At 43.2% G+C, this 23828-nt stretch overlaps 1 protein-coding gene across 5 annotated transcripts in view; it reads right to left on the minus strand.

The window, feature by feature from the left end:
* PITPNM2 (phosphatidylinositol transfer protein membrane associated 2) overlaps nucleotides 1-23828 on the minus strand; it is a 197860-nt gene that overhangs the window by 163580 nt on the left and 10452 nt on the right. For 4 of the 5 annotated variants that reach the window (XM_024196154.3, XM_024196153.3, XM_024196155.3 and 1 more), the window contains exon 2: nucleotides 12247-12346. The gene's annotated coding sequence lies outside the window, so the exon portion shown is untranslated. Of the gene's footprint in view, nucleotides 1-12246; nucleotides 12474-23828 lie in introns of those variants that run through there. The other variant, XM_024196150.3, reaches the window with a different exon arrangement.

The raw sequence follows: 23828 nt of genomic DNA on the forward strand, positions 1-23828 counted from the left end.
GAGCCAGAGTCTGTCTGGTCACCATGGCAGTCTGCTCCCTCTGGGGCTGCGTCATTAACTGGTACCACCTCAGTTCCAAAGTGGATGGAAGCACCAGGAGCTGTCTATCCCATGTCTTTACCACCAGAGCCAGTGCTGGAACTGTCAGATCTGTACCCTTCCGCACCACCTTCTCTTGTTGAGAAGATTTAGTCGGGCCTAAGATCTTAGCGCCCGAACACACTGGCTCTCCTATGGCGAGATTGGGGAGGGATCTCTTCTCTCTGGGACAGTCTTAGACATAGATGACTTGTCCTTATGTCTATGAGAGTGTCCTTACTCTCCTGTGAAGCCTTCTCTGTAGACTTAGCAGACAGCCTCCATTCCCAAGCTCATGCTCGGAGGAGCGCTGCCTGCTTGTTGAGGCCATGTATGAGGAGAGGGGGAGAGTGGTTCCTAGACTGCATTTGATTGGGGCTTCACTGACTTCTCCAAGAGGTGTTTTCTGAGTCTCAGTTCCTGACCCTCACAAGTTCTGGGGAGAGTGAAAGACTGGCAGATGCTGCACTTGGAGGAAACATAAGCCTCTGAAGAAGTAGAGGCAGTGTTGATGTTTGTCACTAACAGAAAAGGAGCAAGGCCAGGAAACACAGTTTTTGAACCCTAGGACTCTGGGCATAATCCCAGACTTCCTGGGGGGAAAAGCTATCTATCTATCTATGCTATACTATAAAAACTACTATAAACTAAGCTATATATATTTCTTAAAGGAATGATGTAGCAAAAAGGAACTGAGGACATTGAAGAGTCTAACTCAGACCATGCGACAGTGAGAAGGAAATGGAGAGGTATTGGCCTGCATCGCCCTTTATACCCTTGGTTTGGCACACGAGGAGAGCTACGGTGCATGCATGGGCCAATGGACACTGCTTGAAAGAAATTCCAGACCCAGGCACATGGTGTGCATGCATCTCCCACGTATGGAATACAGATAGGGACCATCACTCAAAGAAGAAATTAATCCATCTGAAAGCTTCCATGTACTACAATAAAGTACATATTTTTTTGTAAAGACTTATTTATAGAAGGTATAAGTCAACTTAATTGGCAAAAGTACCATTTGATTTAGCTTAGCTCTCAACAAGTCTTCCTCAGTAGGATTTTGTATTTGTATGCAACAGATGTTAGGATCAGGGCTGGTTCAAGAAAATTTGGCAGGCTTCTGCAGAGCCATTCATTTCAATCCAAAGCTGCAGAATCAAGTAGTCAGTGTGCTGTATGTTTCCACTCACCTGCCTCAATTCCCTCTTCTATAACAGAGGGAGGGTGTGGGGAGATGTTTCACAGATGAGGGAAGTCAATAGGTAGCATGTCCAGAACTGATGTGGTTATTTGTGGAGGGACATATAGGGTTATTGGCTGGATGCTTTCCATTGAACAGAAGGAGGGGGCAATTATGAGAGGCTGGCCTATGGGGCAGATACCCCAATCCCCTACACGGCTCTCACTTGGCATGAACCCACTCAACCCCAAGTCAAGTGGCAAGAGAGCAGAAAACGTCATGCTGGCTTTTCAAAATGTCCCTGGTGAGATGGGGCATCCCATGACTTGAGGCCACTGTTGGCTGCAGGTTTGGCAAAAATGTGAGAGACTGGTTTCTCTTAGAATATGACTACTTTAAAAAAAAATATGAAAAAAAGATGTATTGCTACATTCTACAGCAAGGGTCCCAAGCACTGCAGCTTATACTACCTGGTATGTTTTTTCATTGGTATAATTTAATTAATATTGAGATAGAGGTAGGAACCTCTTATGGAAATAGGCATGGAGGATTTTTTTTTCCGTTTATAAAAAGGGAATGATTCCGAGAACACAATCAAGTGAAATAAGTTCCCCAAATTATATAAATTTTTCTGACACAGTCACATGCCCAAACAACATCCTCATTTTGCAATGATCACATATTTGCTAAAAGTGTGTTTCTAGATGTTTAGGGAAGCAGATGTATGTCTAATGCCAACTGTAAAGGTCCTGTTTTTATAATCCTCAGTACAATAAGAGTTAGAGATGGGGCCAAACCAAAACCCTCGGTCCAGACACCTCAGAACTTGGGACAAGTCTCGATCCAGACAAAAGCTTTTCATCTTAGTCTTTATCTCTACTCACAGCCATGGTGACGACCTAGGGTTAAGTGCAGCCGTCTAGCGAGACAATGGATAACGCACTGAGTACGCCAGGAAATGAAGTACAGATCCCACCAACACAAAGCGAGCATAAATCTAAACCAGGATTGTATGCAGCCTGCGGTAACCCTGGATCATACTACTGCTTCCTGCTTTCCCACCTTCTGAACTTCCTGGCATCCTGTTTGGAGAACAGGTCTTTGTCCTTGAATTAACACTGCTAAAGACAGCACAAAGAGCACAAGCACTTCAGTGTTCATTTTACTACAGGTGGCCCCTCCGGTCCAATAAGAACGCTGGATTAACAGTCTGTTCATTTTGTCCCAACACAACTCATGCTATCAGGAGTTTAGTCATGTGAGGTGGTAGTGCCCTTTATTCCTATGGACTTGAGTGGGAGCCAGCGGCCCTCAGCAACTCACAGCACTGGGCTCTGTGTTCACAGTAAAATGGCTGGTGTACGGTCAATTTTAAAGTTGCCTCAACTGCCCACAAAGTGAGGATGCTGCATCCCGGGGACTCAGCCCACCCAAAAACAAACAAAAACAACTGAATTTGTTAAAGACAGAGACATGCACAAAGCAAAAACACCACCCTGATTACCAGGAAGTGTAGATGTCCCCCCCCGCCCTGCCCCCATTGAATAAAACAATACATCTATCTCATGCCTCCACACCCCTCTGCCAAATTCTAACTCCCACTTGAATCCAAGGAAGGGGGGGGTTAATCATTGATTCAAGATGGCAGATAAGTCAAGAGTAGGGATGTAAAAATGGGCTGGGGATTCAAGAGAAATGCCACATGAGTCTGCCTCCACAGGTGGGGGGGAAACAGCCATGAGTAAAGGGGAAGGGGTTGAAAATACATCTGAGGGAAGATCTCAGTGCAAAAAGTCGTTAAAGGGCTGTGAGAGAGATCTTACAATCAATGCCTGAGCTCTGTTGGCAACTCTCACAATTTTATCACAAGTCTTGTAACATCTGGCATTTTTCTTAAGAGGCTTAGCTTCTGGAGTCATGTGATTACACTGCACAACAATCTCAGCTTTCATTTTAAAATGTTGTTTCTTGTCCTCATGATTGCTGAGAAAACCTTGAAAAAAAATGAGATACCTAAAAACTCAAACCAAAAAGGCAAATTAAAAAAAGTATTTACTCTTTTTAAAATTCTCATAATCTTTTGGGGCCAGACTCACGATTTTTCAATGCTTGGAGTTGGGAATATTCTGAGAGAGGGCAGGTACCAGCTGAAGGACAGTACTTTGGCCACTACACCTCTACCCCGATATAACACGACCTGATATAACACGAATTCGGATATAACGCGGTAAAGCAGTGCTCCGGGGGGGCGGGGTTGCGCACTCCGGCAGATCAAAGCAAGTTCGATATAACGAGGTTTCACCTATAACGCGGTAAGATTTTTTGGCTCCCGAGGACAGCGTTATATCGGGGTAGAGGTGTATTTATAAACCAAAAAAACCCAAAGTCTTATTAATGTTTCAATAAATGTATCACAGCAGCATTCTACCAGTGCCATTCTATTTTCTTCAATAGTAATCCAATACTTATAACTCTTACTCTATCTACTGGTGAATCTGCTATGATTTTAATTAATGCACCATTTCACATGGACATGATGTGACAAACCTACTGAGCAAAATTCAGATCAGTTTTAACTTCTCTGTGGTCAAAAGTGTTACATCAGGGGGCTCTCTGTTCACAAGTCCTATAAATTCATTGCGAACACGACCACAGTGAATGCTACAGCTAAAGAATTTATGGGCACTTTAAGCATCCTCTTTTTTTTGGAAATAGACAAGGGCAAATTTTTCAAAAGTGACTTAAGGCTCTTAAGACACTTTTGAAAATTTTGTCCTTTGTCTAATTCGATGCCACACAACATCTCCAGCCACCCCAGAAGAAAGACAGGAGGCATTGGATGTGGTTTACTTGCCGCAACTTTATTCTCTTAACATATCTGGGAGTACCCAGCAACAAATTGTACAGTACAGGTCATCTCCCGTCCCCTAATCATTTCCACAAATCCCCAGCCATCTGGTTGCTGGGACCCCATCGTCCCCCATTATAGGAGGTATAAGGGGCTAGAAAAGGAGAGGGTCAGCTCTTCGCTGTACCAGATGGAGTCCCAGCCCCCCCCTTCCTCAAGCTAGAAAAAACGGGGGGGGGGGTTATTTTCATATACAAAATGGATATGAAAAAAGTCTGCAAACTAAATGCCTTGTCTATCCTTACGCTCCAATTCATGGTCCCACTGGAGCTAGTGAGCTCATGCACAGTAGAGATTAGAGCAGTAGAAACGCTCAAGATTAGGTTCTAGAATCTATCACCCCCACTAAGAGCTCCCTCCCACTATAAAGGAGTACACATTTTCCATTTGGAGTTAAGGAAGCTAACAAAATAAGTATGAAAATTAAAAGGGGGTGGGGAGAGAAAACAGACCATAAGAACATTGTAATAGCCATGCTGGGTCAGACCAGCGGTCCATCTAGCCAAGTATATCCTCTCTTCTAACAGTGGCCAGTGCCAGATGCATTCCTTGTCGTCCAGTTCCAGCTTCTGGCAGTTTTTTCACTGTTTATACTAGTCAATGGCACTTTCTGTAGTGCTCTAGCAAAATCCTGCAAAAGCCTGCCCACTTGAATTCCCTTACAGTGCATGCACTCACATGCGCACAAGGAAACACTGCCCCCTAAATCAGCAAGGTATTTCTTTTGCAAGCCAGTTGCTTTGCATGCTCAGAGAATTATTTCACCGAAAATGTGAAAAGCATTTTCCTCATCATGGAGAATTATTTGCATGTCCAGCAGTACTCACCTTGAAATGCAAGAGGTCAAGAATGCTTTAAAAAAAGAAATTGCTAACTAGATCTTGACCAGATATAGCTGTTGCCATCTAAAGTGCCAAGAACCCATAGCTTAATGAGTTCCCAATTACACAGCTACCCTATACAACAAAAATCAGCATTTCAAGAGCTGAACTGAACCAGTACTCTGAAATTTCAATCAGTTACAACAAGCCTCATTTTTTCTAACGATTTCTTCTCCCAAATATTGCCAATAGGCTCTGAACCAAAATAATCACTTTATGAATCAATGGCACAATTTTCAGAAGTGCTGGGTATCTACAACACCCACAAAAGGAACTGGGAGACACTAATGACCAGCACTTCTTAAATGTCCACAGTACTTGTCCGAGTTTTCAATTTGTGCTAAGCCTGCAAATACAGGAGGTTGTTTTGCTGGGTTTTTATTTTTGGTTGGGGAGACGGGGAGATTTAAGACAACTGTTATTTACCTTTCTGTAGTGGTCAGTATTGTTTTTTGCCTTCAGTATTGCCTATGCCTTCTCATTTCCACAGCAGGACAAAATTCTGGAAACAGGGCAGGTGGAAGCTATTGTGTCCTTGGTTTCTAACCTGGTATACTTCAGCCACGACAGTTCTAGAAAGCAGTAAGGAAAAGGAAAACTTGGCATCTCAATAATAGACACAGTCACTTCTCTAAAACCTGGTTCAAAATTACATGTCTCATAACGTCGTTTCTTAAGAAGGAGGGATATCAGAGTAGATTGCTCTATTGGGTCTTTCAGCATGCAAAATGTAAATCTGTTGTAGAGGATACAACCCAGCTGACTTCCATGTACGTGACTAGTTCTAAATTCGCCCCTTTAAAATGGATATACTCTGAACCGATTAACCTTTCCCTGGTGCCACTTGTGACAATGTACCCTCCAGACTGCAAGTGCATGTTACACTCTTCCCTTATGAAAGGGTCCTATCTAATTTCATAGGGATGGAACCAAACTGGTCCTATAGAATTTAATAGAAAATTAGATCCCTTTTATCGTATCCCAGGGAAACAATTCTCTCTAGGTCTTTTCCTTAAAGGTTTGCTCATCAGGTCTTACTTTTAAAGAAACTGGGCCAAATCATCCCTGCTGTAACTTCAATGACGTCAATGGAGTTACAGCAGGGATAAAACTGGGCCATTATTTTTATGTCCATGAATTATGTGCCCACTAAGAACAAAATCAGGTTAAGTGAATGTATCTAAAACCTATTCTGCAGAGACAAATTAACATCTATATGTAGAATGTATTTTCACCAATTCTATTTCCTGCTGCGCATTTAGAGCTATATAAATTTTATGTCAAATTTGACTTCTTTAGCACTGAGCTACAATGCAAGATTAAAGTGACAAGCGGCATTCACACTTTATATCCTGTTTTGATAAAGAAAAGTACCAAGAAAATCTTTACCAGGAAAAGGTCTTTAAAGAAAACTGCAAATGTCAAAAAAAAGCACCACCAACAACAAATACTGACAAAGAATTCCCAGTAATTGTTGGTTACTCTAAAGAGATGAGGTAAGTGAAGTAATATTATTTTACTGGATCAACTTCTGTTGGTGGAAAAGAAAAGTTCTGTGTAGCTCAAAAGTGTGTACCTTCCGCCACCAGAAGTTGGTCTCAAAAAAGGTATTACCTGATGACCTACCTTGCCTCTTTCATATCCTGGGACCAACACAGAGAAACTTGCAGTGCAGTACCCAGCATAAACATCACACTCTGCATATCAGGCAGTAATAAAGCCCAATAGCCTTGCTGTGATCCCTTGTCTCTTAGTAAATCCTAACAGGATTAAATATAAATATCAAAACTAACAACATGAAACGGTAGTTTAAACACCAACAATATTCTCCTGTGAATACTCATTACCAGAAAGTCTCAAACACCGACACAGAAGGGGGAGACAAAAACCAGGCATATGGATGAAACGGGCATTTACTTGGATAACAAAAACAAATAAATCATGGCTCAGCACGAGAGAGTTTCTATCTACTAGTAAAAACCAGCATAGGTTTTCAAAACACTAAATCGTACAGCTCTCATATAATGCATTCCCCCTGCACCCGCTACCCCATTCTCTACAGCATTAGATATTGCTGACTACCTAAGGTCGAGTACTGGACTAAATTGACCACAGGATGTGTCAGACCGGATAAGATCTATAACCAAAATTTTCTAAAACTCCATATTCAAAGGTCTGACTGGCGCACGTTAATGCATTTGAGTAAATTTACTCATGTGGTAGTGCCACTATGGGCATGGTTAGAGTTACTCACATGCATAAATATTTGCAGAATTATGTCCTTATGCTTTTAAGGATAAATGGATTACTTTTCAGAAGCATCCATAAATGCCAGTGAGGTCAGCAGGAGCTGCAGATGCTCATCACCTTTGGAAAATCAAGTCACTTTTCTTTAGGTGCCTAGCTTAGAATATTTCTGCCCCCATGTCCCTAGACGAAGCTCTGGTCAGAAAGGAATGGTCTTATTTGGGATGGTCTTTTTTCCATAGTTTTCCCATAATATTAATAATATTTTTCCCACAACAACCCAGAATAGTTCAATTTAATTTCCACACACACACACACCACACACACAGCCTTGGAATCAACATAACTTGAGCTGGAAAACATGCAACCTCCCTCAGCCTTTATTTACAATATCACAAACCACAAGGGAAGGATCTGGCCAAGTTTCGCAGCTGGAATGGGAACGGCAGAAGAGAGCATGCTCTAGTTTCTGCAACCGTGATATTTTACATATTGAGGAGGGGATGATATGAATCTGTGGAAAGGGTGGAATCAGAGGCCCCAATCCTGTAATCAGATCCCCACAGGTATATCTTTATGACCACTGAGTCCCACTGAAATCAGTAGGGCTTTGTATGTGCAGATCTGATTGCAAAACTGGGGCCTGACATGCTTTGGGGGGGGGGGGTTTGTTGGCTTTGTTATTGTTATCTGTAAAAGAGAGGTGCAGACGTCTGTTTTCATGTTCTTAAATGTTTGATTGTAATGAGTTCTATAATTACCTCACCCTCCAAACACAAGTATGACAAAGGTGCAAAAAAAAATAAAAATAAATAAAAATACAACCACCCCTAAACAAAATTCACAATAGAACCTCAGCCAAAAATTAACAAATGAGAGAGAGAGAGACACACACACACACAGATGAAGAAAGTTCACATCTATAGAGAGTTATACCAGTAACAGGAAACTACTGTCAGTTGATGTTGCGGTTAGAACCACACCAGTGTCGTCAGCTCTTTCCTCCCCGTTACACTGGGTGTCCAAACAGCTCATCACGCCTAGTGCTTTTACTGCGACAATGAGAAGGGGTGAAAAGTTAAACACACCCTTATTTCCACTAGAGATTTAAAAACATCAGTGCAGGCTGAAGTCATAGTCTTTTAAAGAGAGGCACCCTGTACCTGATTGCTCACCTCTGCTGAGAACTAATACCATACCAATTCAAGTTGCTCATAATCCACTTCCCTTACCACAAGTTATCCACACTCGCGTCTCTCCTATTACCGACTCCTTTCTCCTCTCCCATCACTGTAACTCAACAGCTGCCGTGCTAACACGCACCACCTTTAAACGCTTTTAAAATTGCAGTTCTCTCCAATCTCGCTCAGCTGCATCTCCACACAGAGTCCGGTTCTCTGTCTTTTGGAGAGTGGCTGTCGCCCAGCTCTCTGAAGTGTTATCACCTTGATCTAACTCTCCTCGTAAAATGGCTTGCGATACTTCATATAAAAGATTCTACATAAAAATAGATTGTGTTGTATTGATCCGTTCATCCGCCTTTGGAGTCATCTTCTAAAGCGGCCTACAATTCTCATGCTATGGGTGATGCTCAGACCACTTTCCTCAGACCACATAACTCTAAGACTCTTGCTTAGTACAGCACATGCCAAGGGTTAGATTCAGCCCTGGTTTACTCCCACATAGAGGCCCAGGGCTCTACAGGGGAAAGCTTGCTGCAGGGTTCGTTCAGGCAACCCAACTCAGCTGTGCCCACCTGCTTTACTGGGGGCTTAGGGCAACCGTGAAGCCCAAAGAAGAGGCGGTGCAGGCTGGCAAAGGGGGCACAACCAGGATATATGGGGAGGAGTCAATTCAGGTGTAATTTATACTTCCCTTTGCGGGGTGGTTCTATGCATTGTTATTTTAAGACATGTGAATTGCCCAGAGGGGGCACTGCTTCCCCAGAGTACAACAGCCCTGCCTCCAATTAGCCCTTCCTGCCCCCCGCCACCACCTCACTCCTGCTGCCCCTTTCCACATAACCCTCCACTCCTGGTCTGTCACCCCTCCACACTCCCTTCCTGTGCACCAGCTCCCAACTGCCCTCTCACCCAACGGAGATAGAGGCAGAGACTAACTAACATGAGTATGAGGGAGGGGAACATTCACGTTTCCTCCCCTCTGAGGCTCAGGGAAAGGTGGAAGGGCAATGAGGAAATTCTGTCCCTCAGAACAGGTAGGAGCAAGGGAGCAGGGGGACAGGTTAGGCTGCTGGTGCAGCAGGCACTCTGTACCAGCAACCTCTGTCCCCTAGCACAGGTGCTGCCTCCCAGTTGGCTTCTTCCAGCCTCTATGAGGGGCTCAAGCCCCATCACAGGTCCTGGAGGCACCACACATGGACATTCAGCCTGTACATCCACAGAGCCAGCTCTGTCCTTGTGAATCAAGCCCAGTTCTTGTATTTTAATTATAATGCCCCCATGGATGTGGGATATGGTTTCTCTCAGATGCCGACCCTGTAAGGTGCTGAGGGCAGCGGGGGTGGAAGACCCTCAGCACCTCAGAGGAGCAGCCTTAAGGGAGCTCCCTCCTTCCCCCCCCCCCCCCCCCCACGCACATTATTTGCTCTGTTTGGCAGTCTGGTCACAAGTCCCTCAGGGACTGAACAGCAGAAGTCTGGCACAGGGACAACGTAGAACACAGTAGGAAAATTACCCAGTGCCTGCATCCAACTGCTCCTAGTTCTGGCCAATGCCATTTAGAACTTTGTTTTCATGAGTGCCGCATTCACCATCAAATTTTAAAGCCAATTTTATTCCCTTATGTATTTAACCTGACGAGCCATAGACATTCCTCGCTCCTTTCAGCTTCCTAGCGACCTGCACTGCACGGCTTCGTTTTGCTGCGTGTAAAGGTAGCATTTCCTTGCTCTCTGAGTAACTGACGACCAATTTTGTGTCTGTTTTACAGAGAAACACTCAGCCCTCTTGATACATTAATCCCTTCAGGAGAGTGAAAAGCATGGGGCTAAGTCCACAGGGCAAAGTTAATCCTGAAAATGGGATGAGACTGCATTTACCTTCCTTTGCTTGTCACTAGTTTACAAAGTCACATTCTTCTCCATTACACAGCCCAGAGGGGAGCAAAGGAGCAGGAACTAGGACATAAAGTGTTTTAAACCCACGGGAAGTGAGAGCAGAGCCAGTTCCTGCCCTTCCGCCAAGCAAGTGGAGGCCCTTCTATGCCTCCACCACACAGAGGAGGCTCAGGGGAGGCTCTTCTCAGGGCCCTGTGGACAGGAGTGAAATTTTGTGCTGCCAAGAGCATTAACCCCGCTGTTAAGCTGCTAACAGTGATATTTACTCCCAGAGAGATCGTCCATGTTTCCTACTGCATGGCTGCAGTAGGGAGGGAGACTCCAATGGCAGCATGGCTCCCTCAGGAGAGAAGCTGGGTCCCAGAGAGGCTCAAGCCTTCTGCAGGGTTAGGAACAGTTACCATACCAGTACCTGGGCCCACAGACTTTCTCGGGAGTATCAGGCGGAGATGCTCCAAGGTGAATGCTGCTCCATTTCCTGGGCTCTCTGTCCCTCTCCCTGGGTTTTATGCCAGTACAATACTAAGGGTACCACGTGGCCCTTCATCTTCAGTGACTTCTGGTTGGGGAACCCAAGTGCTAGTTCAAGGCCAGATTATGCTTTCACTCGCAACTGTGAACATCCAGAATAACTACAATGCCTTGAGCATGTGAATCCAGAATCACTGAAAGCAACTTGTACTCCTCAGCCTGGGTACTCTCACAACTATACTTGTCTATCCTGTGCCTGCTTCCAGCTGCTCTTGAACTGAAGGTCAGCAGCCCTGAATTTTAGTCTACAACAGCAGAATGCAAGATTGCAGCACCCTAGACATCATTCCAAAGGGAAACTTTGACTGGAGAAAAAAGTTAAACCATTTTTGGTACAAATTTTAATGGGTTCAGGGGGAATGGGGTAAGGGAAGTGGGAAAATACAACAGATTCAAACAGAACAGTCATGAATAGTCAAAAGGGTATGCTGAGGCCACACCTACTTTCAAGTAAATTAGCTGCAGAACACCTGTTCATTTGCTAGTTCCATAAGCAGTTTTAGAAATATGAGTCAGGACAGCAAAACTAACATGAAGGACGTTTAATGAAAATCACCAAATATTTAAAATAAACATTAAAAGGAACACACCACAAGGTTAAATCACAATGTAATTACAATGTACTATGTCATTACAAAAAACAAAAACGTCTCTTGATACCTTTAATTATCCAAACAGAAAAAAAATTCCAACTTCTCACCATTTGTGCTGTTTGTAGGGGGGGGAGGGGGAGATGTTGCATTTCTGTCAGTTTGGAAAATGAACATGAGCCTGTCAATTTCTGGATTACTTGCACTAAAACAATATTGCAATATTCAGGTTCCAAACACTGCCTGGTTTAAATTAAAAATAAAATACTCACATTCACTGATTTTTTAAAAAAGAAGAAAAATGAATATATTTGTATGAGGGTTATTTTTTAAAATATGTTAGGTCTAAATTTGGGGAGTAACCTATTTGGTAGCGTCCCTTTAATGAACCCACTTTACAAACTTAAGAGAGCTCTGGGTGTTGACTGAGCAGAAACAAAAGCACAGGTTCACTCAGCAAAAGTTTTCTTCAAAAGGGGAACAATTATAACCAGAAAACACACACAAGTTAACTCAGCACAGGACAACCTACTCCTGTGACCCTAGGCACGGAGTCTGACCTTCCCAAAGGCTACCCAAGCAGCCACTCTTTGAACTTCCATTGTATAGCCCTTCCTCTGAGGAACCTGAGCTGAGGCTAACCGCTTGTTCCCCAGAGATGGTTGCCATTCCCCACAGTAGTGTATGAATGTTTTGTTTTTTTTTTAATAGAAAGAGAACTGCAATTCAATGGAACTGTCAGAACATACCGTTCGTACGAAATCTCTCTGGATGCTTCTGAATGCAGGAGGGAGTCAACGCAGCATTGCTGACGTAGGATGTCACTGTTGGTCCACATATGTCAACATCCTAGAGAAAATAAAGAACATGTACTTAACGACCATGCCGCTGGGAAATTAACAGCAAGAGTAAAGTTATGCCATGCAAATAGCTCCTGTACAAACAACATGAAGCTATAACCTTTTATAATTGTACATCATAGTTCTCTGCAGACATCCCTCCAGTATGTTAGAAATTCAATACGTGATAGTAGGCGGTAACAAGCACCTTAGGGATTTCAGCTCGTTCCAAGCCATGAGTCATCGTAATCTCTAACTCATGGAAATTTAAATTAAGAAAAAAAAAATATTGCACTGACCACTACCATGTGCTCTCTTTGCATAAAATAATCATAATCCCCCATGCAAGGTTACCAGTTCACGCAGGGTGCTGAATGATGTAAGTGCACAGATATTTAGCATGGATGTTGTCGAAGAAAAAATTCACATAGCAGCAGTCTACTAAACAGCTCCCCTGAGATGAGGCAGGACCCCTTGCTTTAGGAGTGGGAAGGGAGCTGGAACTGCCTTTATAGAAGCTATTCACTTCCACAGGCAGGGGAGGAGTAAGGAAAAATAGCACCTCCCAGTACCACTACAGAGAGATGGTTCTTTTCCCCTAGTGAGAGTTTTCAGTGCCCCATCTCTCTGTAGTGGTACTGGGAGGTGCTATTTTTCCTTACTCCTCCCCTGCTGTATTGCGGCAGAGATGGGGAATTTATATCCGAGACACTGCCCCTTCTACCTCCCTGCCCCAGCCTGTGGTTACTGGTATCCTGGCCCCTCAGGCTGTCTTTCCCAGGAGAGCTGAGAGAGGTCTACAAGGAACATAATAGAACAATTATATCCTAAGTAGCTCATGCAGTTTGCTTAATTATGGCAAGTGGCCTATTACCTTTTTAAAAAGATTCCTTTGGGTGGACTCTCAGCATTGCTTTTAACTACTGTAGATCATTTTTAAGGCACGCTTTTAAAGTGCCTGATCAGTACATCAGGTCACACACACACAACCCTCCCCAGTCCTGCCAATCCTCACTCCACTGGCTTCTTGCCCCTTCCCACATTAGAGTCAAGCTCACTATGTCTCTTCAAAGCCCTTCAAAACCTTGGCCTCACCCACACCTCTGCTCCTGACTCCTTCCTTAATCCCTTTCTCCCAGAGGCAGCCAGCACAGACCCTGACAAAGGCGCCTAGCAGTGGACAGTCCAGAGAGGGGAGGGAAGACAGCAATGACACCTGCACGCATCTGCCTTTGCCAGAAGGCCCACAGCCAGCCAACACCACCTCAGAGGTGGGTGTGGCCGTGAGGTGGTGTAGCCAGGCCTGCCAAGGGAGTGGTGATGCACCAATTCAGTGCATCCACACAGCAGCCCCCTTAACTGGCCTCCTGTTAAAGCTGCCTTACCTCAGCAGAACCTCCAGGGGAGCAGTGGAAACATTATCCCTTTGAGCTTGGGTGGTGCCCAACTGCCCTTTCCGGCACTGGGAGTTGTAACTTGTGCCAGCGCAGGTGATTCTGGCCCCTATCCTGGACTCTAAGCCCCTGCGTTACATAGCAGGAGAAAAAACACTTCATGGCAGTGCAAGCGTTTCCCCAACACACACACTCACAGCAGAGATACATGGGCGCCCCCGCCCCCCAAAAACACCTCCTGTAGATCAAGCATAAAGTAAAACCTATCCTGGCAGGTGATACCTTGGAACACACGCCTACAGAGCAGACTACATACATGCACAGCATCTTGGAGACCGGAACATGGATTACAAGCCAGAAGGCAGGATATACGGAGCCAGGCATGGAATCACTACACTGTGCACTATTTAGCTGACCCTGCCATGGCTAATAGGGTTGATTTATACCTTACCAAAATAGATCTGAATTGCAGTTTACTCTTGTACCTTCATACAAAGCTATTCAACGTGCTTGCGAGGGTCACAGTCACACAGGAGAAAGAGCAAGCAAGAGCAATGTTTCAGGTCCATTAGTCTCAGAGTCCTCACAGACAGCAAACAGCCAGACAGCTTAAAATATATTTAGTCCTCAAATGCTTATTAACGTCATCTGACGATTCACAGCTCAGTTGGTCGCATGGAGTCCAAACACCACTTCTGCTTTCCCAGCAGAGATAAAAACGCTACAACAATTCGACCGCACGTTATTTAACCTATATACAAACCTTTGGTATTGTGACTATTATGAAATTTGACTTAGAAATTAAGCTGCAGGTCTGGCAACATGGCATAGTGGTCAGATAACAGGACCAATAGTCAGGCAGTCCCAAATGCTAACCTTGGTGCCAACAAAGAAACATCTATTGATAGATTTCAGCTTCAGGCTTGCCAGAATCTGATACCAGACAAAAGTCAACAGGAATTACCTCCTGTCCTCATTCGGGAGGCTTGATTTAAATTAAAGTGATTTAAATAAGCAAGCAGGAAACCTTGTGATTTAAATCATTTTAATTTTGTTTTGCATTTGTATATAGTCCAAAAGAAAGGTCTGTTCTGCTTGGCTGTCATGACCATTCAAATATGTTGATTTGCAATGCAAATATAGCCTTTACACTACATGTTGGTACTTCTTTTTGCTAATCAAGTTTACACTGTACCTATACATATTTTATTTAAGGAATTATGTAGCTTAACATACATTTGTTCAGATTCTTAATTTTTACATTTTTATCATGTTAAAAAATGTATCATTCACCGTTTTCTATTTACGTGACTAGATGGTAATTTTTTTACTCATGATTTCTTTCAAACTTGCATTAGGATGAAAATTTTAATTCAATTAAAAATGCACAAAAGCAGCATTTTAAACTAGTTTTTATGAGTTAAATAAAACTACCTTAAATGTGCTAGATACATAAAAATATTTATCAAATTATGCCTTGCATTTTAAACTAACCGAGTTATTAAATAAAGGAAATATCATCTACAGTTAGTAAACTGACTAACTTGTTTCTGGTCACCATGAGTCAGATTTTCAAAAGTGTTCAAGTGCCTGAAGGTGCAGATAGGCTCCTAGTGGAATTTTCAAAAAGTGCCTAAACAGATTAGGTGCCTAACTCCCATGGGAAGCACTTTTTGAAAATCCTATTAGGTGCCTCTCTGCCTAAATACCATTGAAAACCTGGTGCCATGTCCTTCACATTTTTAGAATTAGTAGACCTCATCCTCTCCCACCTGGTTTTTATTCATAGATTGGATGAGAAAAAATGAGCATGCCTGCTTTTTCAACTCCCTATCCGCTTCTCAAGTTTGAATTAACTAGGCCACATAAAGAAAATATTCTTTCTGCCCCTGCTAACTAAAATGAAACCAAAAGAAATTAAGGCAAAAGCTTTTCTACACAATACTTCTTCAAAGTACTTACATTGGAAATTAAATACCGGCTTCCCTCCATTGTAAAGGCTGAAAATAACAGAGATACTTACTGAATACAGTACAGGACATTGTGACATAGCTTGAATTGACCTCAAAAGTTAAAGATTCCCCCACCCCGTTATTCTGTATATAATTTTAAAAAGGAGCACCCTTTCATTCATTAAAATTTGCAGAAGGGTGCTGCAATTTTTTTAAAAAATTAAACAATTAGTAGATTATATTAAGTTTAGGCCTTTACATAGCTTGTCATAATTTCAAATTTAATTTTAAACAGGTTTATTTTTAACAAGATAAATAAATGTATTTAATTTAAAAAAACCCAAGTTCAATATGAAAATGCTTTTTTTCATTTAAAATAACAATCATCGACTTTTATCCACTGCATCTTCATTATAAAGACATACCATGAGTGTGTCTTCTTAAACACATAGATCTAAATTAATTCTTGCTGCAACCATGAAGCCTTTAGTGGAGTTGCATCAGAGAGACATTTGGGCCAAGGTGGCTCACACCAAGAATAAAAAGGAAATGCTAATACATGATAGCATATTTACTGACCACCGATTAGGAGCCTGATCCAGAGAGGTACTGAGCAATCCCAACTCTCTCAGACTTCCATGGGAGTTGGGATTGCTCAGCACCTCTTAAGATTCTCTCTCTCTCTCTCACACACACACTAAAAATTAGGTTCAAAAGCATCATGATACCATGCAGAAGACGATCAAAGCAGCTTTAGTAGACAGATTCATATGTAAATACATTTTGCAGTTAGGATGAGGTGCCACCCAGCAGGTGGTGAGTTGCTCATTTTTAGCACAAATGTTGAAAACGCTGCACTACACTAATAGAACTGGCATTTATCTTTCCATGGAAGCAGACTAATTATAACATTCTTTTGGCTGGCTTCTGAAGGCCTGTCTACTTAACTGATGTGCTGTGCTGCAGTTCTCAGTTGTTCCCCCTAAGAGATATCATAAGTGTCACACACAAGTACTTTTTATTGGGGAATGGGTGGCGTTCCCACCCTGAACAGAACAAATACAACAGGGTATACCAGTGGCTCTCAACCTTTCCAGACTACTGTACCCCTTTCAGGAGTCTGATTTGTCTTGCATACCCCTAAGTTTCACCTCACTTAAAAACTACTTGCTTACAAAATCAGATATAAAAATACAAAAGTGTCACAGCACACTGTTACTGAAAAATTGCTGACTTTCTCATTTTTACCATATAATTATAAAATAAATAGATTGGAATATAAATATTGCACTTACATTTCAGTGTATAGAGCAGTATAAACAAGTCACTGTCTGTATGAAATTTTAGTTTGTACTGACTTTGCTAGTGCATTTTACATAGCCTGTTGTAAAACTAGGCAAATGTCTAGATGAACTAATGTACCCCCGGAAGACCTCTGCATACCCCAGGGTTACACATACCCCTGGTTGAGAGCCACTCGGGTATACCATGGACCAAATATTTATTTGGATTATGGCAGCGCTTACAGTTCCAAGACAAGATCAGGGCCCAACGTAGTACAGACATACAACAAGAGACGCAGTCCCTCCTCAAGGAGCTTACAATCTAAATAGAGAAGACAAAGGGTGAGAGGGGAAATAGAAGCACAAAGAGGGGAAGCGATTTGCCAGGGTCAGGCAGCAGATGAGTGGCAGAGCTGGGAACATAACCAAAGACTCCCAATTCCCATCTGGTGCCCTATACACAACACTACATTGCATCCCAAGTTTGGTCCCCAGCTGACATTTGGCTTTATCATTAGTTGAAACAAATATAACAATACACCATAAGCCTCAGCCTTGTCCCTATGCTTGGCCGTTCCTAGGGTTTCCCTGCAGAAGCCTCTGTGCCCTAGTTCCCTGTGCCTAGAAGGGCACTTTCACCTTCCTTTTAACCGAACAGAGTTAACAAACCACACCTGCCACAGTCAGTCAGTAGCTTTAGGCAGGGCTCTAGCATGTGATAACAGGGTGGGTCAACAGAAGAGCACTGCCACACTGCTACTGAGAAAGGAGTGGGGAGAGAGAGGAAGAAAGATCCCTGTTCTGTTTCTGCATACCCATAAGAGTGGACACAGTGCAATTTTCCAAGGGAAAATGAACCGTTGAAATAGTTCCAAACAATGAAATTGTTATAGCCCAGTCTAATGATTTTGTACAATCTATAATAATACATGTTACATCCTCACAGAGGTCAGCTGCTGCCAAATACTGTACATGCACAATTTGCAAGCGACATTCTCTGGCTGGGTAGTCACAGTAGTTGCCTACCCTGAAATGAAAGGGCTTTCCCGTCTTATCAGACCTTTAACCGGTCCTAATGGGCCATATCCGGCTGTAACTAGGTAAGCTGCTGCCAGCACTTTGGCTTTTTGTTTAAAAAAGGAATAAATAAATCCAAAACCAAAAATCACCTTGTATTCAGAATACGCCAGGGAACAGGTTCAGTTTATAACAAGAAAGCTAAATCTGGCAATTAATGCAGAAATAATATGAGGTGCACTGAAAGGGATGTCTCCAGCTCTTCCCTCCCCAATGTCAGTTGCATCTGGATCCTTTACTGTGCTGCTGCGGTTACACACTTTAAGTAACAGAGATGCTTCTGGTTTCACCCACAAAGGGCCTGAGCCAGGAGAAAATATACACAGGCTTCAGGAAAATGCCAGGTCTGAGAGGCTGAAGGTACTGGTTGGGCTGCAGGTGGATCCATCCAAGGGAAAGGACGTGATGCTGCACAAGGCCAAAAAGGGAAAGGGGGGTGGAGTGGAGAATGACAAAGCAGCTCGGGGAAGGGAAGAGGAGCTCATCTAGCCGTGCGCTTCACTTCACTGCAAGGCAACCCCATATGCTGGACCTCTCTGCCCAACTACAGCTATGGAGCCCAAGAGAGTTACTGCACACCTGGGGATGGAGTGACACCCTGTGTGTGGCCCTCAGAGAGGGAATACAAGTGGGCCACCCAAGGCTCCTGTGGTAAATTTGTTTACACAATTACGAGGAGGAAGGTCTTTCTTTCCTTGGTGGAGTGAGATTATTCAGACTCCCCTCACCCCCGCCCAGGCAGGGCTCCTCACCCTACCATCCTCGCATGGAGTTTCCCCGTCACTTTGTTTGAGGAAGGAAACAGCTGGGTGAGGAGAGCTCTCTTCTTGGCTGAGCACCAGGACAGAAATGTCATCCAGGGACAGCTCTTTGGACTGTGCAATGCCTACAACAACACTCAGCATTCACATGGCATTTTCATTCTCAAAGCTCCTTGCAAATAGTAACCAGCCCAGTACCCTGGCAAGGTAGGCAAATGGTTATCCCATTTTACTGATGGGAAAATGGAGGCCAAAAAGGTTAGCAATGGGCCCAAGGTCAGTAATGGAGTCTGCATCAGAGCAAAGATCAGAACCCAGCAGTTCCTGTCTTCCGGCCTTGTACTCAGAGCACTGTTCCTGACCTCTCGTAAAATTAATGGCAGAGAGCCAAGTTTGTGCTAGGCTGCACGGAGACACACTAAAGTCGCCATATCTATATCCCATGGACTTCGGCAATACTCAGCACCTCAAAGGAGGAGGCCCCACGTACATCCTGACTTAACTCCCCTGGTCCTTGTGTTCTCATTATGGCAGGGAGAACTTGTATTTAATATTATGAGAGCCTGCTGTAAGCTGTAGCCAGTCTGTTTAGAACCCCACCTTCCAAAATGGACACTGGCCTTTGGATCCCTCTGTTGCCATGCCCTACTAGAACAATAGCTCCACACAGGCCTAGTAAGACAGCCAGTTACAGTCTCAGACTCTGGGGAGGATCTGCCATAGCTGTCTGTCTAATGTTAGTTTAGGAACTACCACAAAAGGGTGGAAAAAATCCTCCCAAGAGGGAGCATCCTCTATGGGGGTCGCAGACACTGAGATTCCGAAGGGACAAGCAATTGAGGACGCTGCTTTCTGCTGGATGAGGGCTTTGCATTTGTTCTCACTGAGGGAACCTCATGTTTTATACATGAAAATGTTATCGCCCCGAGTACACATTTCTAAAAGATCTGCTCTGGCTGGTACATGCAGCTTCCTTTTAGGAAGGCTTTTTTAAATTTAAAATGTATTTTAATCTGCTGATTTTTAACTATTTTCTGATCACTCTCTCTAGCTGGGTATGTTTAAAGCAAAGAACTCCTCAACAGCTCCAGCCCCTGCCCCTTTCCAAATACACGTGGCAATTAAAGCAGAAGTGGTAACTACTGCACAGCATATTTCAGTTGAAACGAGAAGTCTCAAAAAAAGAAAAAAAACCCACAACCACATTTGATCAGGACCTGACAGAGAGGAAATAAAGACTGTCTGGGTTTAAATAATATGCTTCAAGAGAGGATACAGAGAGCTTTTCCATCATGTTCTACAAATGAATTGTAGTCTCTCTGTATAGATGAAACCCATAATCCACAATAATATTCAGGCTTTCACCTTTATTCTCTGTTTTATCAGAGCTCATCTGCTGATCACCCATGAGCTCCATGGAATAGAACTTTATATTTCAGTGTCAACACAGAAGTGCCATGGTAATGATTGAAAATATTTACATATTGCCTCACTGATTGGTTCTTTTGACCATCTGGCTAGTCTGCATTTTAAAAGGGTTTTAAAAATACAGTATATATTATTTTTGAAGTGGATTCTTGCACACTGTTTAGGTCCAGGTAGAGCATCACACATGAATCCATCCCTGCTGCAATTCTTAATCCTAAATATTAAAGATTGAAAATTTACAAATTTCACCCCAATTTTAGCTGAAATAATAATTTACTTATTTTCCTAACCGAAAATGAGTGCTCAGCACCTACCAGAACGAACGAATGTGCCAGTTCAGCAACCATGTCTCATTTTTAATGAGGTAAATGGTGTCATCTTTTGGACAACTGATGAGTCAAATGGAAACACGTCATTTAGGTTTGTCACAATTTGCTAGCTTTCATTATTTTACAGATTAAGAAATAATTTTATAGAAAGGTTTTCTTCAAGAGGCAATAGCTCGTAGTAGCTTAAGAACATTGGGCCCCAGTGCTGTCATTTGTATTACAATAGCATCTAGAGGCCCCAACTGAAAGGTAAGTCCCTTTGTGCTAGGCACTGTACAAATCCATCCTGAGAGACAGTCCATACCCAAAAGAGCTCACAATCTAAACAAACAAGACAGACAAAGGAAGCATTACCCCCATTTTACAGCTGGGGGACGGGAGCACAGAGAAATCAAAAATTAAAACCTAAAAATAAAACCAACGCTACTGCCCTGAGCTACAATAACTTGCTATTTGCTATGATTAAGTTAAGTCGGCTTTCCAGTGTACTGTACAGTGCTTTGGATTTCCCTTCCCTCATTGCTCCCATCTTTCCTTATTGGACACCCCATATTGGAAACTCAGAGATGTTGAGCTTGTGCTTTTCATGCAGGATTAGTAGTGAGCTCAGCTACATTTCTCCCCTCTCCTAGATATAGTAGCATATGGCCACAAGTTAGGAGCCAGTCCTGCTGGCCTTCACGGGTAGAGACCCCAAGTGACTAAAGTAGGAACAGACTTAGGAAGCTGGCTTTAAATTGGATTTATCCCTGAAAACAAACAGCTTTGGTAGGATTTACATCAGAGTTTTAATCATATAAAAAAGCTAACTGTTTTGCTACTGAAATCTTTGCTAGAAGAGCTTTAAATATTTACTCCAGCTATAGCTAGTCAGATTAACATATGTTAACAGAAGGAACATATTGCCAATTCCGCAACTGATTCTGGAGAAAAGGCATCTCACCCATTCCCCCCAAATTAGTGGTTTAACTTCACCCTGGTATTCAGTTATGTGATCTACTGCACAACTCTGATTTTCAGTAGTTTATGAAAAATAAGTAAGTGTAATGTTAACATCTGCCTTACAGATACTACAGTAAAGGGTGTGGAATAAGAACCAGAAGTCACCTCCTACAAGACAGGGCCAACCAAGAAAATAACAGAACACCACTAGCTGTCACCTTCAGCCCCCAACTAAAACCTCTCTAGCGCATCATTAGAGATCTACAACCTATCCTGAATGATGATCCTTTACTCTCACAGATCTTGGGAGACAGACCTGTCCTCGCTTACAGACAACCCCCCAACCTAAAGCAAATACTCACCAGCAACCACACATCACTGAACAAAAACACTGACCCAGGAACCTATCCTTGTAACAAAGCCCGATGCCAACTCTGTCCACATATCTATTCAAGTGACACCATCATAGGGCCTAATCACATCAGCCATACCATCAGGGGCTCGTTCACCTGCACATCTACCAATGTGATATATGCCATCATGTGCCAGCAATGCCCCTCTGCCATGTACATTGGCCAAACCGGACAGTCTCTACGCAAAAGAATTAATGGACACAAATCTGACATCAGGAATCATAATACTCAAAAACCAGTGGGAGAACACTTTAACCTGTCTGGCCATTCTATGACAGACCTGCGGGTGGCTATCTTAAAACAGAAAAACTTCAAAAACAGACTCCAACGAGAGACTTCTGAGCTGGAATTGATATGCAAACTAGACACAATCAACTCAGGGTTAAATAGGGATTGGGAATCGCTGAGCCATTACAAACACTGAATCTATCTCCCCTTGTAAGTATTCTCACACTTGCTTCTTATCAAACTGTCTGTACTTGGCTATCTTGATTATCACTTCAAAAGTTTTTTTTCTCTTACTTAATTGGCCTCTCAGAGTTGGTAAGACAACTCCCACCTGTTCATGCTCTCTGTATGTGTGTGTATATATATCTCCTCAATATATCTTTCACTCAATATGCATCCAAAGAAGTGGGTTGTAGCCCACGAAAGCTTATGCTCTAATAAATTTGTTAGTCTCTAAGGTGCCACAAGTACTCCGGTTCTTTTTATTAAAACTGCTGGTGCTGCAAACTCAACTTGAGGTCTGAAAGCCAAAGTCTGCCTCAGATCATCAGCAGTAAAAAACTGCTAACTCAACTTAGATGAAAATGTTATTGATGATGCATAAGATAAAAGATATTCCTGCCTGCTCTTTAAGCTCCGCACTGCTAGCAGGTAGTCAAAACAGGGTTTTGTCATTAAAGCAATCAGGTATGGCTCAAAGACACCCAGCATGCAGACATGGTGAGTAGGTACTAGTAGAACTGTGCTCATTTTATTACAGCCATGTTTCTCACAATAAAAAACACTGACACTGGTAATTTTAAAACTATTCCTGCAGGGGGTATGTTAGGAAAGGTGGCCCCATTTTGAAAATCAAAAACCAAATCTGAAACGCGCTTTTCTCTGAAGAAGAGCCTGCAACACAGAACAACTCCAGTGCTTACATGGGGGACAGTCTGCTCTCAGTTACATTTCTGCAGCCCTACCGAAATCAACCGGGCTGTATCAGAGGGAGGGACTTGGCCTCGCCAAGGCTTGGGGGGAGGGGAGGGAATGCCATTACTGCCAGAGAGGTTAGCACATGTCCTGGCAGGATAGGTGCAGTAGTTTATTTAAAAAAACTAAGAATTGGCAGTATCATTCCTTAATGTGGAGAAACCAGCAGAAGGAAGCTGATTCCACAGGAAACTTTAACTGTTCACTGGGGAGAGACAGGGTTCCTCCTCCATAAACTTACAGGCATCCTGACATCCATGGTGGACACAGGCTAGTTGCAGGGCCCACTGCTTCTACTCAGTTCCACAGCACTTCCCATGGACTCCCCACTGGCAGGTGCTGGAAACTCCCCTCCAGGGCATATCACATCATGCAACATAAGAGGATGCTGGTGATGTCAACATTATCATATGCAAGAGAATCTCCATGGGGGTGGGGGAAGAGAGAAATGCCCTCACCATCCATGGAGTCCGAGCCCTTTGACAAGCTTACAGAAGAGCCTTCCACAGGGTCAACGGAAAGGAGGAGCATGTAACAGAACTAGTGCATCTCTGTGGTGAAGTCCCATTAACTCAGAATGGGAAACAATGTACGAGGGTAAAACATTTTGAACAGCTTTCCTCACAGATTTGCAAGAAAAATCACCACTGTTAAAGATCAGCCCCTAATTCAATACAGCTTTTCCCGCTCCGAGCAGCGATGATGCATTT

Source organism: Terrapene carolina, unplaced genomic scaffold (genome assembly GCF_002925995.2).
Source record: "Terrapene carolina triunguis isolate 2854851 unplaced genomic scaffold, T_m_triunguis-2.0 Scaffold234, whole genome shotgun sequence".
Classification (NCBI taxonomy): domain Eukaryota; kingdom Metazoa; phylum Chordata; order Testudines; family Emydidae; genus Terrapene; species Terrapene triunguis.